This window comes from Lissotriton helveticus, chromosome 1_1, assembly GCF_964261635.1.
Source record: "Lissotriton helveticus chromosome 1_1, aLisHel1.1, whole genome shotgun sequence".
In the NCBI taxonomy this organism is placed as follows: domain Eukaryota; kingdom Metazoa; phylum Chordata; class Amphibia; order Caudata; family Salamandridae; genus Lissotriton; species Lissotriton helveticus.
In genome coordinates, this window is record NC_136057.1 from 1,830,070,708 (window position 1) to 1,830,085,749 (window position 15,042).

Consider the following 15,042-nt stretch of genomic DNA (forward strand, 5'->3'; position numbering starts at 1 on the left):
TTTGCTCTATGTGACCTCCACCTATCTCCAATACCCATCTGAACGGGGTGACAAATCCCATTTGTGCATTCCTTCCTGACAGTCATAAACCCAGGTGACTGAACACCCCCTGAATAAATCTGCATTCTGATGACTGGCCTGGGCAGACAGGAGGAAAGGGGGCTCACACCAGGACATCAAGGAGCAATGACCTGACCCCACCCAAATGGCTGGTGATCCCCATAGATAACCTGGCAGATAGGACTAGCTTGAAAGGGGTGCTTTTGCAGTTTAAAACCACTCTTTGAGGTTTCCTCCACATCAAAGGCACATTTGGTTATAAGTACCGGGCCTCTGACCCTTCCAAATCAGACACTTCTGGACCTACACTGAACTTCTGTAAGATGAACTGTGGTGCTGCTCAAATGATTCAACTGGACTGTTTTTCTGGAAGGACTGCTTTCCTTCTTGTTGCTCTGCTGCCTGCTGCTCTCTGACTCTGCATGAAGGAGAGCTGGATTCTGCCTTCCCTCCAAAGTAATCTCCAAGGGTTTGTTAGTTTGCCTCCTGTTTCTGAAGTCTTAGGGGCACAAAATACTTCCCGCAGTTCTGCTGGTGCTGCTAGACTCTGCCTTATGTTAGTCCTACTCTTGCCCGAGGTGCCCCTCCAAGTTCAGGGCCTCAGGAGAGGGTTCTGCAGTTGAGCTTCTGCCAAATCCAAAAGCAATGTGAAGCTTTGCAAAGTCTCGCTGCACAGCCTCCCATAACCAACGCCGGGCAGCGCAAAGCCTCACTGCTCAGACTGCCCCCCAGGATCCATGGTGCTGTGTTCAGTGGGCTTAAGTGGGTCCCTGTAGCCAGCCTGCACTCCATCACGGTCGGCCTGAATTTTGAATTTGCACCGGTACCTCACGGCCTGAAGTAACTTTTTAAAAGTTACCTGCTTCTAAGCGCTTCATTGCATTTATTTCTAATAAGTTCAACATCTTCACTTCTACTTGATAGATTGTTATCAATTTGGTCTTGTGTTCTCTATTATTCTAAACTGTTATGGAGTCTTTATGTGCTGTATTTTCTGTGTTGTTGTATGGGTTATTGCACAAATACTTTACACATTGTCTGCTAAGTTAAACCTGCCTGCTCTGTGCCAAGCTATCAGGGGGTGAGCACATGATAATTTAGGATTGTGTTGTGACTTACCCTGACCAGGACTGTAGTCCCTACTTGGATAGGGTGCATACCTCTGCCAACTAGAGATCCAATGTCTAACAAACTACATAAGTGGTTATGTCAGTGTGTAAGAGACTGTGTAACTGTCTGAGTATGGGTAGATACATGGGTATATGCGTTGGTGACTGGGTGTGTAAGTGGTTGAGTGCATAGGTGATTGAGTGTATCAGTGCCTCTGTGGGTGTATATGTAGGTGTGTGGATGTGTGACTGGGTATGTTAGTGACTGTATGGGTGACTAAATAGATATGTAAGTGGCAGTATGGATTGGTAACTGGCTGTGCTAGTGGGTTTTCTGATGTGTAACTGGGTGTGGAAGTTGATCTGTTAATGGTGGATACACAAGTGCTGTGTGAGTGGATGTGTAAGTGCCTATGACTGGGTGTGTGAGTGGCTCTATGGTTTTGTAAATAGGTATGTGAGTGGTTCCATGGGTGGGTGGGTGACTGGGTAAATATCTGGGTGTAATGGATGTGTAAGTGCGTGTGTAACTGACTGTATTACTGCTGAGTACATGAACGGCTGTGTAGGTGTGTGAGTGGGTGTGACAGTGCATGCATGGGTGTGTGAATGACTATGTAATTGGATGCCTAGGTGAGTAAATGGGTGTGTGAAGGGATTTAAGGAAATGTGATTGAGCTTGTCCACGACTGTCTGGCTATATGTGTGATGGTTACATAAGTGCCCTTTTGTGGGAGAGTAACTGGATGTGTAAGTGCCTGCCTGACTGAGTGGGTGAAAATTACATACTATTAAATAACATACTATAAGCAACCACCCACGTCTAATTTCAAACGCATTCATTCATAGTGGCTTAATAAAATAACGTGTTCAGTATAGCAACCCCTCTTCCTCCTTTGCTGCTCACAACATTTTCAATTCATGTTCTCATCTTACCTCCCTCGGTATTGTGCCTTTACTATAGTGTCTCGAAGATACACACTCATACATTGTTTTTTAAATATACGTTTTTATAGTACAAACTAATGAAATACCTGTAAAATATCTTTGCTGTTGTCCAACTTTTATTTTAATATTTGTTAACATCTGTTTTCCACTGCAAATCTCAAGTCAGATATATGGCAATCCTCGTCAAGTCTCAATACAAAAGTACCAATAATGAATACTCCTCCCACTGTGCTTTCACTCTTACTTCTGTAATTAGCAAATCACAGGCATTCTTTCATATTTTATTTTTGTTATACCACTTCTAAATGGTCACTATTTTCTAAACCTTTCCATTCCATGTTCCCTGTAAAGAAGCCCAATTTGATTATTTTTTTGTGAATCACGGATCCATTGTGGAGCTCAGCCCCCCATGTAAATCCATGGCGGATCTGTGAATCCACATGATAGCCCTTAAAAGCATTCAACAATCTGCTGTTAATGCTTTTCATTTATATTTTTATTTTATAATATATTGTCAAGCACAAGACATGCCCTCCCTGCTGAGCAATTTTTGTACACCAGATTGGTTTTTAGTTTCCCACTGCAGTCTCTTTTGTTCTCTACCCCACACTCTTTTTGCTCTGTTTCCATAGTAACCATGTTTCCAATAGTCTCTGCCTGCTAGTAGGTCAAAGGTACACAAGCCTTTCTCTCAACAGCATACTAGCTCATCCCAAACAACATAAAGTTTTTTTATTTTTCCAAAGCCAATCACAGTTAGCCACTTTTTTCTTAACGTCTCTACCTAATTGTAGTTCCCTGCATATCTCCACCATCCAATCAAGTATGTTCTTTTATATTTGACTTGCCGTCCTCTGTTGTAACTAACTTTCATCTTCAAAACTGCCTCATTATACTGCAGCTTTTTCCTGCGTGCTACTCTTGCTTGTCTGCAAAATGGTCAGAGTCTGGATTGTGGACCATAGTTTTGTGTTTTGGTACAGAAAGAGTGATAGAAAGAGTGGCATTTCGAGGGACCAAGGTTTAACTAATGTAGACATTTCTTTGGTTGGCGAGAGAGTGGCATCAATTGCTGCCTTTGGTTGAAAGCATTGCGGATTGCCAACTTCTGGACCTCATGTTTGTGCACTGTGGTGCCAATGACCTATGCACAATTACTGGGATAGAACTGGAAATCCTATTGAAGGCTACCTTTGGTAAATCAATATCACTTTTTCAACTTACTGCCTTGATGTTCTCCAAGTTTTTCCAAAGACAGAAGTGGCAGCGGTCAACCCAATTTTGTGCGCAGATAGAGAAAACCAAGAAACGTGTCAATAAGGCTGTTTCTGTTTTTCTCCGAGACTTCAACATGGGCTACATATACCATAAAAATATACGCTTCGACATGGATGGAATATATTGAAAAGACAGAATACATGTCACAGACACAGGCAACAGGGTGTTCCCCAGTAACTAAAAAGACTGCATCCTGTTCTATTTGTAATTATCATCTACACACCCATAAACAAAAATCTTCTTTTCAGAGCCAACCCTTTTTCCAAACACTGATTCTTTTTTTTTCTTTCAAATTTCTTACTCGGATCCGCATTTGGCCAAATAAGGGTTCTGCAGAGAGACAAACAAGTGGAGGAGGGTCCAAGGGGAGAAATTTTTATAGACCCAATAGTACCTAGTCCCCCAACTAATCAATAAAACACATGGAAGGTACTAAAAGTCTGAAGAGAAAAGTCAGTAACAAATCTCTCTCTGGAACCTAATAGTGTCCCATTTTATACCCAGACCACACAGTTGATCTAGAAAGTTAACATTGTTATGCCCAGAGACATGAAAGGTAGAGAAGATACAGAATCTGAGAAAAAGTACCCACTTTTTCTCAGATTCTGTATCTTCTCTACCTTTCATGTCTCTGGGCATAACAATGTTAACTTTCTAGATCAACTGTGTGGTCTGGGTATAAAATGGGACACTATTAGGTTCCAGAGAGAGATTTGTTACTGACTTTTCTCTTCAGACTTTTAGTACCTTACATGTGTTTTATCAAATAAGGGTTCTGCCAGCTATGCTGCATGCAGATCCGTGATGGATCCGCGTATCCGTTCCAAACCCAAAGCATACATTCAATACAAAACAGCAACACATTTAATGCAAACATGTCCCATAACAATTATATAACTGTATCACTGCCTGTGTGTGGGTGTGTGAGTAGCTGTGCAAGTTTCTGTGTGTGAGGGGTTACATGGGTGTGTGAGTGGATGCGTTAGTGACTGTGTATAACTAGGTGTAAGAGTGGCTGTGTGGGTGTACCAATAGCTATGTAGTGCGTCTGCGGGCATGTGAGCGGTTTTACTAGATCTGTGAGCGGGTATGTAAGTAGCTGTATGGGTGTGTGAGTAGGTATGTGAGTTGGTATATGGATGTACTAGTGGGTGAGTGATTGGCTGTGTGGGTTTGTGAGTGGGTGTGTGAGTGGTATTGTGGGTCTATGATTGGGTGTGTGAGTGGATGTGTATGTGGTTGTGTGGTTGTGTGGGTGTTTAAGTAGATGTGTAAGTGGGTGTGCGAATGACTGTGTGGGACTGTGAGTGGGTGTGTGAGTGGATCACTTATAACACATTTGAATATCTAACCTCCACCATTAAGAAGAATGACAACAAAATGCTATACTGTCCTCTCCTCTACCATACGCCAGGCAACACACTCACATTCAGAGAACACCTTTCCGACTTGATAACACACTGTTCACTCTTGGACACATAATACTAGGTGACCTCAACCTTCATTGGAACGACAAAAACAATACTCTGATCCAATCCTTAAACGGACCTCTACCCAATAATAATTTTATCCAACACTGCACGGAGCAAACTCATAACCGAGGCTCAACCCTTGACGCCATTATAGCTCATGAAGCTACAGTTACTATCGACCACATCCTTCCTGCAGATCACCACATCATACTATTTCACATTAACCAATTGACTCATCGCCTACCCGGTACACAGGAATACCTTCATTGGGCAAGAAAGTTAAGACAGATTCCCCTTGCCAACCTGGAAGAAAGGGTGAGGATACTACTTCCTCCCACTACGAGTGACCTCTACAATCGAACTTACTACACACTACAACGCAACAATGACAACCATACTAGACCAAGTAGCCCCCTTGAAACAAAAAAGAGTAGGCACAACCCATCGAGATCCTGGTTCAATACAGACCTAAACTCTGAAAGAAGAAAACTTAGAACTGCCAAAAGATTTTGGCGGAATAACACCTTCGCAATCCACCTTGACCAACTCATAACAGAATGCATGAATTATAAAAAACACATCAAGAATGTAAAAACTACCTTCTTCCGCAATGCATTAGACAATGCTAAAAACCATCCCAAAGAACTCTTCAATATCATTAAACAACAAACATCCAAGCCTCCCACCAGAACCGTTCAGGCCTCCAAAGATCTATGTGACAACTTTGCCAATTTCTTAAATGAGAAAATCACCAAGATTAAGTGCTCCTTTGATGAACACCTCCTGTCACCCAGCAAAAGCCCGCCTCCCAGCAAAGAAGGAAAAAACATCCCCATGCATCCCCTCAACAGCTGGAAGACATTTAACCCCATCTCAGAAGCAGAAATCACTGACATTATTAACAGGTTCAAACCCTCCTCACACATAGCTGACCCTATTCCTGCTCAACTAATAAAAAAGCTCAACCTCGCCTTAGCCCCTCTCTGGGCCAAGATTATAAATAGCTCCCTGAGAACCAGAGTCATGCCAGACTGTCTTAAAATCAGCCAAGTCACCCGATTACTAAAAAAAACGGGTACAGACCCAAACCACCCCAATAACTTCAGGCCTGTCTCCAATCTCCCCTTCTTAGACAAAATCCTGGAAAGAGGTGTTCGCCTCCAACTTAACCAACACATTGAAAACAACAACCTTTTGGATACTCACCAATCGGGCTTCAGAAAAGGATGCAGCACCGAGACAACGATCCTGAATGTCATAGATGATTTCAACAAATCACTCAATGCAGACCGATGCTGTCTACTCATACTCCTTGACCTATCAGCAGCCTTCGATACGGTTGACCACAAACTGCTCATAAATGTACTCCAAGGATTGGAGCGGATGAGGTGGTTCTACAATGGTTTACCTCCTTCCTACAGAACCGCTCTCAACAAATAAAAATTAACAACTACACTTCTGACCTACTCCCCATAACCAGGGGTGTCCCACAAGGATCAATTCTCTCCCCATAACTGTTCAAAATCTACATGGAGCCCCTCACCGCCATACTCAAAAAAGCCAACATCCCCTTCCACCTCTATGCGGACAATACCCAGATCTACCTAGAAACATTCTCAATTGGAGACATACAGAGACTAAATGACACTCTAAGAGAAATCCAGCCCTGGCTATCTCACAACCACCTGAAACTCAACCAAGATAAGACAGAAATCTTTCTCATATCAAACAATGAGCAGACTCCGCAAGTCACAGAATGCCTAAAATCCATCGATGCTCTTAATTGCAATTTTACCCTGGCCGACTCTGTAAAATCCCTGGGAATTACTCTGGACGTCTAAACATGAGCAAACATATTAAGAGCACTGTGAAGAGCGCATTCTTCAACCTCAAACTAATGAACAAAATGAAACCCTTCATCCCTCCCAATGACCTTAAATAGGCCACACAATATTTGGTTCTTTCCATATTGGACTATGGAATGCAACCCTCACAGGCACAGCAAAATCTCACTTAGTTCCCCTCGGAACAACTCTAAATGTAGCTGGTAGGATGGTCACCGGAGTAAATAAATACGACCACATCTCTCACTGTCTAAGAGAACTAAAATGGCTCCCAATTGAAGCGTGTTCCAACTTCAGAACTGCATGTCTCACACAAAGCTCTTCACACCAGTAAACCTGCCTATCTGGCTTCCAAACTCAAAAAGGCAGGCCAGACGAGGAATCTCAGGAGCACTAACACACTACTCCTCATTCCTCGCAAACAAAAAACCTTATCACGCTTCTTCTCCAGAAATGCGCCTAACATTTGAAACTCCATCCCAGTCCCTATCAGGGCTAACCCCTCCTTCATAAACTTCAAAAGACAGCTCAAAGACCTCTTCCCCAACCAAACTCATCCGAATGGATAGCTTCCACCCAACGAGACAGAGTTCCTCTGCCACAGGAATCCAGCGGATAATATAGACACTTCAATAAGAAGGCATTTACATCGCCTACCTTTTGATTCACTCCTATGATCCCCTCCAGGCCTTAATAGAATTCAACAGGAAACAATGCTGTTTATTGAAATAATGTGTGTCCGATTACATCATGATAAATTTTGTAAAGTGCTCTGATACCTTCAGATCTGGCCAGCACTATATAAGACTCTTAAATTAATAAATGTGTGGGTCTGTGAATGGGTGTGTGAGTGACTGTATGGGTTTGTGAGTGGGTGAATGAATGTGCAAGTGGTTGTGTGAGTGGTTGTGTGGGGGTGTGAGTGGGTGTGTGTGGGTCTGTGAGTGGGTGTGTGAGTGCTTTTGTGGGTCTATGAGTGGTTGTGTGAGTTGTTGCTTGGGTGTGTATTTGGGTTTGTGAGTGTGTGACTGGGTGTGTGAGTTGGTGTGGGAATAGCTGTGTGGGTCTATGAGTGGGTGTGTGAGTGGTTTTGTGGGTCTGTGAGTGGGTATGTGAGTGACTGCATGGGTGTGTTAGTGACTGTATGGGTGTGTGAGTGGTTTTGTTGGTCTGTCGGTGGGTATGTGAGAAGTTGTGTGGGTGTGTAAGTGGGTGTGAAAGTAGGTGTATGGATGTGTGAGTGGGTGTGTGCGTGGTTGTGTGGATGTATAGGCAGGTGTGTGAATGTTTAAGAGGGTGTGTGAGTGGGTGTGTAAGTGGCTATGTGGGTCTGTGAGTGGTTGGATGGGACTGTGAGCGAGTGTGTGAGTGATTGTATGGGTGTGTAAGTAGATGCAAGAATGTATGAATGGGTTTGTAAGTGGCTGTGTGGGTATGTGAGTGGGTGTGGTAGTGGTTTTATGGGTCCATGAGTGTGGCTGTATCGGTGTGTGAGTGGTTGTGCAACTGGGTGTTTGAGCGGCTGTGTGAGTCTTTGAGTGTTTGTGTGAATGGCTCCATGGTTGTGTGAATGGGTATATGAGTGGTTTTGTTGGTGTGTAAGTAGGTGTGTGAGTGGCTGTGTGGGTGTGTAAGTGGGTATGAAAGTAGATGTGTGAATGGGTGTGTTAGTGGTTTTGTGGTTCTGTAAGTGGCGGTATGGATGTGTGAGTGGTTGTGTGGGTATGTAAATGGGTGTGTGAGCATTTTTTGGGTTTGTGAGTGGGGGTGAGAGTGGCTGTATGAGTGAGAGTGGTTTTGTGGGTCTGTGAGTGGGAGTATGTAGTTCATGCAGGGCTGGATCTTTTCCAACAAAATGAGAGCAGTTGGGTTTAAAGCAGTGTTAATCAATATGCCTGTAACAAAAGGCATATAATGGCAATTAATGCCGGACAGAGCAATAGTAGGCAGTTATTTAAATGTAGGCAGGGACACAGATGGGCTTTTACATTGTGTAGTATTTATTTATAAACAATATTGCAACTTTTTTTCTGAAATTATAGTTCAAGTGCTCACAAGAGGGTGACAGCAAGCGTGATGTGACAAGTGAAGGTGACTTTTAAAATATATACATCGCATTGACAACAAAGACAGAAGCTCCTGAGTCTAATTTAAACAATAAAAAGAGTTCCTTGTTGTATAAGGGTCGACGACTTTTCTCTCAGGTTGCTGTCTCACAATCAAAGGAGTACTGTTGGCATGTGGCTCTGCAAATCCTCCACAGTGAATTCACTTCTCTAAATATACATACATCTTTCTTTCCTAAATAACTTCAAAACTACTGAACAGATTCACACCAAAATACAAAAAGCACTCTTTCAGGACCAATATCTAGCTGTCTGCCAAAGTTGGTGCAATTCTTTTCAGCAGCTCACGCTGCAGTTGTGTCTAAAATCCATATGGGAAATTGCATGGGGAAAACATGTTTCAATGCCCCCTTTTTCTCTACCTCGGCTAGACGAATCACCCCAAAACTTTCCAGACAGATTCTGAAGTGAGTGGCAAACTAGTTTTGAAACTTTTGTGAAGATTTGTCAAACGGCTTCAAAGTTATTGGCATAAGAAAATACACTCCGTCTATGAAAACTAGGTCCTAACTATAACTAGGTATCAAGAGAGAGGGTACCCCACTAGCTTCCAGGGAACAGGGTACAGTGACAGTCAGTCAACTAGGAATCCCTGGGTATATACTCACTATCCTTTCATACCACGGTAGGTTAGCATACACACTTAGGCAGGGAATACTGGTACAGTACAATAAGTAAATATTAATTTCCACAACAAAATTGGGACGTTCACAGTCTAATTTTAATAAAAATGTGTACATAAATTTTTTTTAGCGCTTTACAACACAATTTAAAATTTTCAAAGAAAGGGCTCTTTGAAAAGGGTAAAATTACAGCATTTAATTACAACATTCCATTACATATACATGTCAAATTCAAATTCAAATTGAGAGGCAAAAGAGAGATACATACATACCACTTCATCACATCAAAGAATACACATGAAAACAGTTTGTCAAACACCTATTGGTGAAAGTAAGAGAAACCCCCTCAATAAATTGTGGCCTCTTGCTATCTCTGCCACTGCTCGTATCTAGATCCAAAGGTCTATAGTTTTATACAAAAATGGACAACAGTAACAGTAGTGCTTGTATATCAGTTGTTCATTAGACCTAGTTGGATTCTCTGTGTGAAAAAATGCGTCGACGCGTTTCGGTGCAGTTCAAAAGATGTTGTGGCACCTTCTTCAGGACTTTCGTTTTTGGGGTTATTCGCTCCAATGCGTGGTGGCTTACACCCTCTCCTTTATTTATGTGGACAAGTATCCGCATCGATATATTTATAGTGCTTGGAATACTTCTTCTGTTTCCCACTCAGAAAAGTGAATGATCCTCTATTATGTATGGTCGACCCCCCGATGTGGGGTATCTTCTCTGTTTGTCAACCCTTTGCAGTACTTGGTTGCTTATCTCTTAAAACTTTATACAACTTTTCTCGGACGGGCATAGATATATGTTTCTCCTTAACACCCTCCTGGGTGGAGGGTGTTAAGACGAGGCAGAGACGCGACTCCGCAAACAACAAGAACATATCCAGTTCTGTGAAGGAGAAACATATATCTATGCCCGTCCGAGAAAAGTTGTATAAAGTTTTAAGAGATAAGCAACCAAGTACTGCAAAGGGTTGACAAACAGAGAAGATACCCCACATCGGGGGGTCGACCATACATAATAGAGGATCATTCACTTTTCTGAGTGGGAAACAGAAGAAGTATTCCGAGCACTATAAATATATCGATGCGGATACTTGTCCACATAAATAAAGGAGAGGGTGTAAGCCACCACGCATTGGAGCGAATAACCCCAAAAACGAAAGTCCTGAAGAAGGTGCCACAACATCTTTTGAACTGCACCGAAACGCGTCGACGCATTTTTTCACATAGAGAATCCAACTAGGTCTAATGAACAACTGATATACAAGCACTACTGTTACTGTTGTCCATTGTTGTATAAAACTATAGACCTTTGGATCTAGATACGAGCAGTGGCAGAGATAGCAAGAGGCCACAATTTATTGAGGGGGTTTCTCTTACTTTCACCAATAGGTGTTTGACAAACTGTTTTCATGTGTATTCTTTGATGTGATGAAGTGGTATGTATGAATCTCTCTTTTGCCTCTTAATTTGAATTTGAATTTGACATGTATATGTAATGGAATGTTGTAATTAAATGCTGTAATTTTACCCTTTTCAAAGAGCCCTTTCTTTGAAAATTTTAAATTGTGTTGTAAAGCGCTAAAAAAAAATTTATGTACACATTTTTATTAAAATTAGACTGTGAACGTCCCAATTTTGTTGTGGAAATTAATATTTACTTATTGTACTGTACCAGTATTCCCTGCCTAAGTGTGTATGCTAACCTACCGTGGTATGAAAGGATAGTGAGTATATACCCAGGGAATCCTAGTTGACTGCCTAACTATAACTACCTACTGGCAGTATATATATCAAATTACCGACTGGTGGTAGCCTTAGGTAGTTATAGCTAGGATCAGCTTTTCGCAAAGATGAAGCATTTATTGTTTTGCTAAAAACATTGGCGCTGTTTGACGAATCTTCACAAAAGTTTCAAAACTAGTGTCCCAACTACTTTAGCTGCTATTTGGAAAGTTTTGGGGTGATTGGTCAAGCACAGTCCAAGAAAAAAGGGGGGTCCCAAAATGGTTTTTCCCCATGCAATGTCTAGGGGGATTTTGCATTTTTTGAACACGACTACTACCTGAACCGCTGATCGGAATTACACAAAATTTGCTAGAATGGTAGATTTTGGTCCACAAAGTGACCTTTTTATAATTTGGTGTAAATCCGTTCAGTAGTTTGGTAGTTATTAAAGAAGTAAATGTATCGATAGCTAGGGATGTGGATCTGAAGCCCAATTGGGAAAAAAACTCACCCACTATTACTTTATGTTAAAAATAACATAGAAATTCACCAAAAAAAACCAAAGGTTACAGGGGCACTATAGCATACATGCCAATCCTTCCGATTCAGATGGGAGTCTACCGATTTCTAATCTCGTCTCCCACCTCCTGTTTTTTGCATTCAAAGACCCAATTCCTCTGAGGGCTTCAGCAGGGTTGGTCTATTGGAACACATAGTATTCACTGCCGGTAACCTTCTCCTGCAGGCTAGTGCACAACCTTTCTGTCACACATTTTCTGCCTGCCATATAGCGCTTTCTCCATGCTCCTGACAGGTTAGGGGAAAAACATGTCTGCATTTCTGATATCCGATCTTGCAGCAGCAGACTTTCCAGCCCCATACATAACAATCAAACCAATTCAGGCCTCTATAGAAGTCAATGGGAGGAAAAACAATCTCTTGATTCTTTTTCTAGAATCTCCCACTGTCTACTTCTAAAATGTTGGCATGTATGTTATAGTTAGATTTACCCACACAAATCCATAGAAATTCAGCAGTTATACTTATAGTTATACTTATCTGAAGAAATCATAACTTGTGCCATTAAGTAACTTTATGCCATGAGTTATAGAATCTTAACATAAGTATAACCAAAGCTGCTGAATCTGTATGTGTCTGTATAATCATAGGCTGCCTTTTTCCTGTACCGTGTTGTATTGTGTGTACAACTCAGCATTGGGGAGTTGGCAAATGTCACGTGACATTCCCAGTTGCACACCTTGAAACCTGTAATTAGCACAGCTTCCTCGGTCTAGTAATGGGAGTGTAGGTGAATTCCCCAAACCCTTAACACGATCAGTTCCCAGTGGCAGAGGGCTGACGCTAGCTGCTCGTGCGGCTGCTCATGTTTGGTTTACCATTTTGCATGTGAGGAATTGTTATTTTAATTCACATCCTTTTATCTGTGCTTACCTGCTCTACCCCCTAGCCTCGGTCCGACGCGGCTGAGTGCCGATTGTTCGGAGGGCTTCCGGGGAGTTCAGCCTCACTTCCTGTTGGGTCGGCGATCTAGCCTCTGCGCACCCAGACCTATTTAATTTCTTGCCCATGCGCACGCGCAGCGGGCTGCCAAAGACAAGCCCGTCTGCGCCCGTCCGCGGCCGGCCGGGGCTAGGGGCCAGGCACTATTCCCATTTTTATGCGTATGCTTCCCAAGTACTAGTTGTGCTTCAGGGCAACTGGGTTCTTCCTGGTCATATTCTTTTACGCATGAAAGATACTGGTATTCTAAACCCCAGCCCCACTGCATCCCTTCCACTTCACATAGGTCAGTTGGTTCCCTCCCCGCCCTATGCTACGGCATCTGTGCCTTTCCAGCCACCCTTGGCCCAGCCTCCTCCACGATAGTGTCAGCCTATCTCCTTAATACTCGTTCTGTAGTCAAACATCAGCTTGAACTTTTTACATTTTTGGATACTGTTAAGCCTGACGTGTTGTTTCTCACTGAAACATGGCTTTCCTCTGATTCCTCACCAGACATATTAGCGGCAATCCCGACCCTTACTACATTCTACGCTCAGACCGTCCGGATGGGAAAGCCGGAGGTGGCGTTGTGATAATTATTCATTCAAATTTTCAGTCTCTGCCTATGCCCTTCCCCACTATTATAGCGGTTGATTTCCTCGTTGTCCGTTCCACCTCCACCACTGCTCCTTTAACCTGCGTTCTTTTTTATCGCCCACCGCAGTCCATGCCCCTTTTTCTTCAGGCAGTTGAGGAACTGTTGGCTACGCTTGTTGTAAACAACTCTTGCTTATTGGTGTTGGGCAATTTCAATTTCTGGCCCTCTGACCCACGGGAGGATCCCCACTCTAAAGAGTTCACTGACCTGCTCTGCAATCTGAATCTTTCCCAGCACCTACACTTCCCGACTCATATTCATGGTCACATCCTGGACCAGGTTTGGTCAATTAATTTGAACACCCCTACTCCTACCATCAGCCCATGTCCTTCGTCTGACCACTCCTTCATCTCATTTTCCTTTGACCTTGTGGAGGCTAGTAAACCCCTGCTCCCTTCTAACATCTGGGCTCAAAATTGGGCATGAGTGGACATACCCCTCCTTTGCTCTTCCCTCTCATCCTCACGTCCTACCCTACTTGACCTTTCCCCTCATTCCTAGGCCATCGCAATTAACAACTGGCTATCTTCAGCCTGCGATCAGTTGGCCCCTCTAAAACGCCTCAGGACTCGCTGCCTTCATGACTCCAATAGATGGTTTACTCCTGAGATAAAATCTAAAAAGTTGGCTCTCAGGCAGGCTGAACGTCATTGGAGGCTTAGGTACTGCCCTACTTTAAAATCGCTGTACCTCACTTTGCTACATGATTATAAGAAATCTATTCTTCAGGCTAAATCGGATTACTTTACCTCCAAAACGTTTTTTCGATTGTCCACGACCTGTCCACTTCTGCAAGAGCCACCCTTAAGCCTTCCCCTTCACAAGCCCTCTGCAACTCTCTCAACGAGTATTTCATTGATAAAATCAGTATAATCAAAGCAAACATCCCTCCTCCCTCACCTAATTTCTCTTGCCCTGACCCTTCCTCTAACCCTTACTTTCTGGAACAGTTCCCCCACATATCCAGGGAAACTTTCTTCTCTTTACTCACCAAAGTCAAATCTGGCTCTCCTTCTGACAGTTGTCCTGTTCACCTATTAAAAGAGGTCTTCTCTGCCTGTCCTGATCCCCCGTTATTACTTCTTAACAATTCCCTTTTATTGGGGACGGCCCCTGACCACTTCAAATCTGCTAAAATGATCCCCATCCTGAAGAAGGCAGGGGCCGATCTGTCCTCTCCTTGCAATTTTCGCCCCATTTCCTTGCTTCCCTTTTTGGGGAAAATCTTGGAGAGTAATGTTACAGCTTGCCTTAGTTCCTTCATAGAGAACACGCATTTTCTAGACCCCCATCAGGCAGGCTTTCGTCCTGCGCATTCACAGAGTCTGTCATCCTCTCTGTGTTGGATGAACTCAGATGCGGAGCCGACACCAACTCTTCTCAGGCCTTGGTCCTCCTGAATCTTTCAGCCGCCTTTGACACGGTCGATCACACCATCCTGATCGATCGTGTTAAAGGTGCTGGTCTCCGGGGATCCTCCCTGCCTTGGATCTCCAGCAGGCCGTTCAGCTGGCCGGCTTTTCCGCTGCTGCCTGCCACATCACCTGCGGTGTCCCCCAAAGTTCTTCTCTTTCTCCCCTCCTTTTCAATCTGTACATTCTCCCTCTCATCTCTGCTCTTCGAAAGTTGGACGTCACAGTATTTAATTACGCTGATGACATCCAATTTATTTTCAACATCTCTTC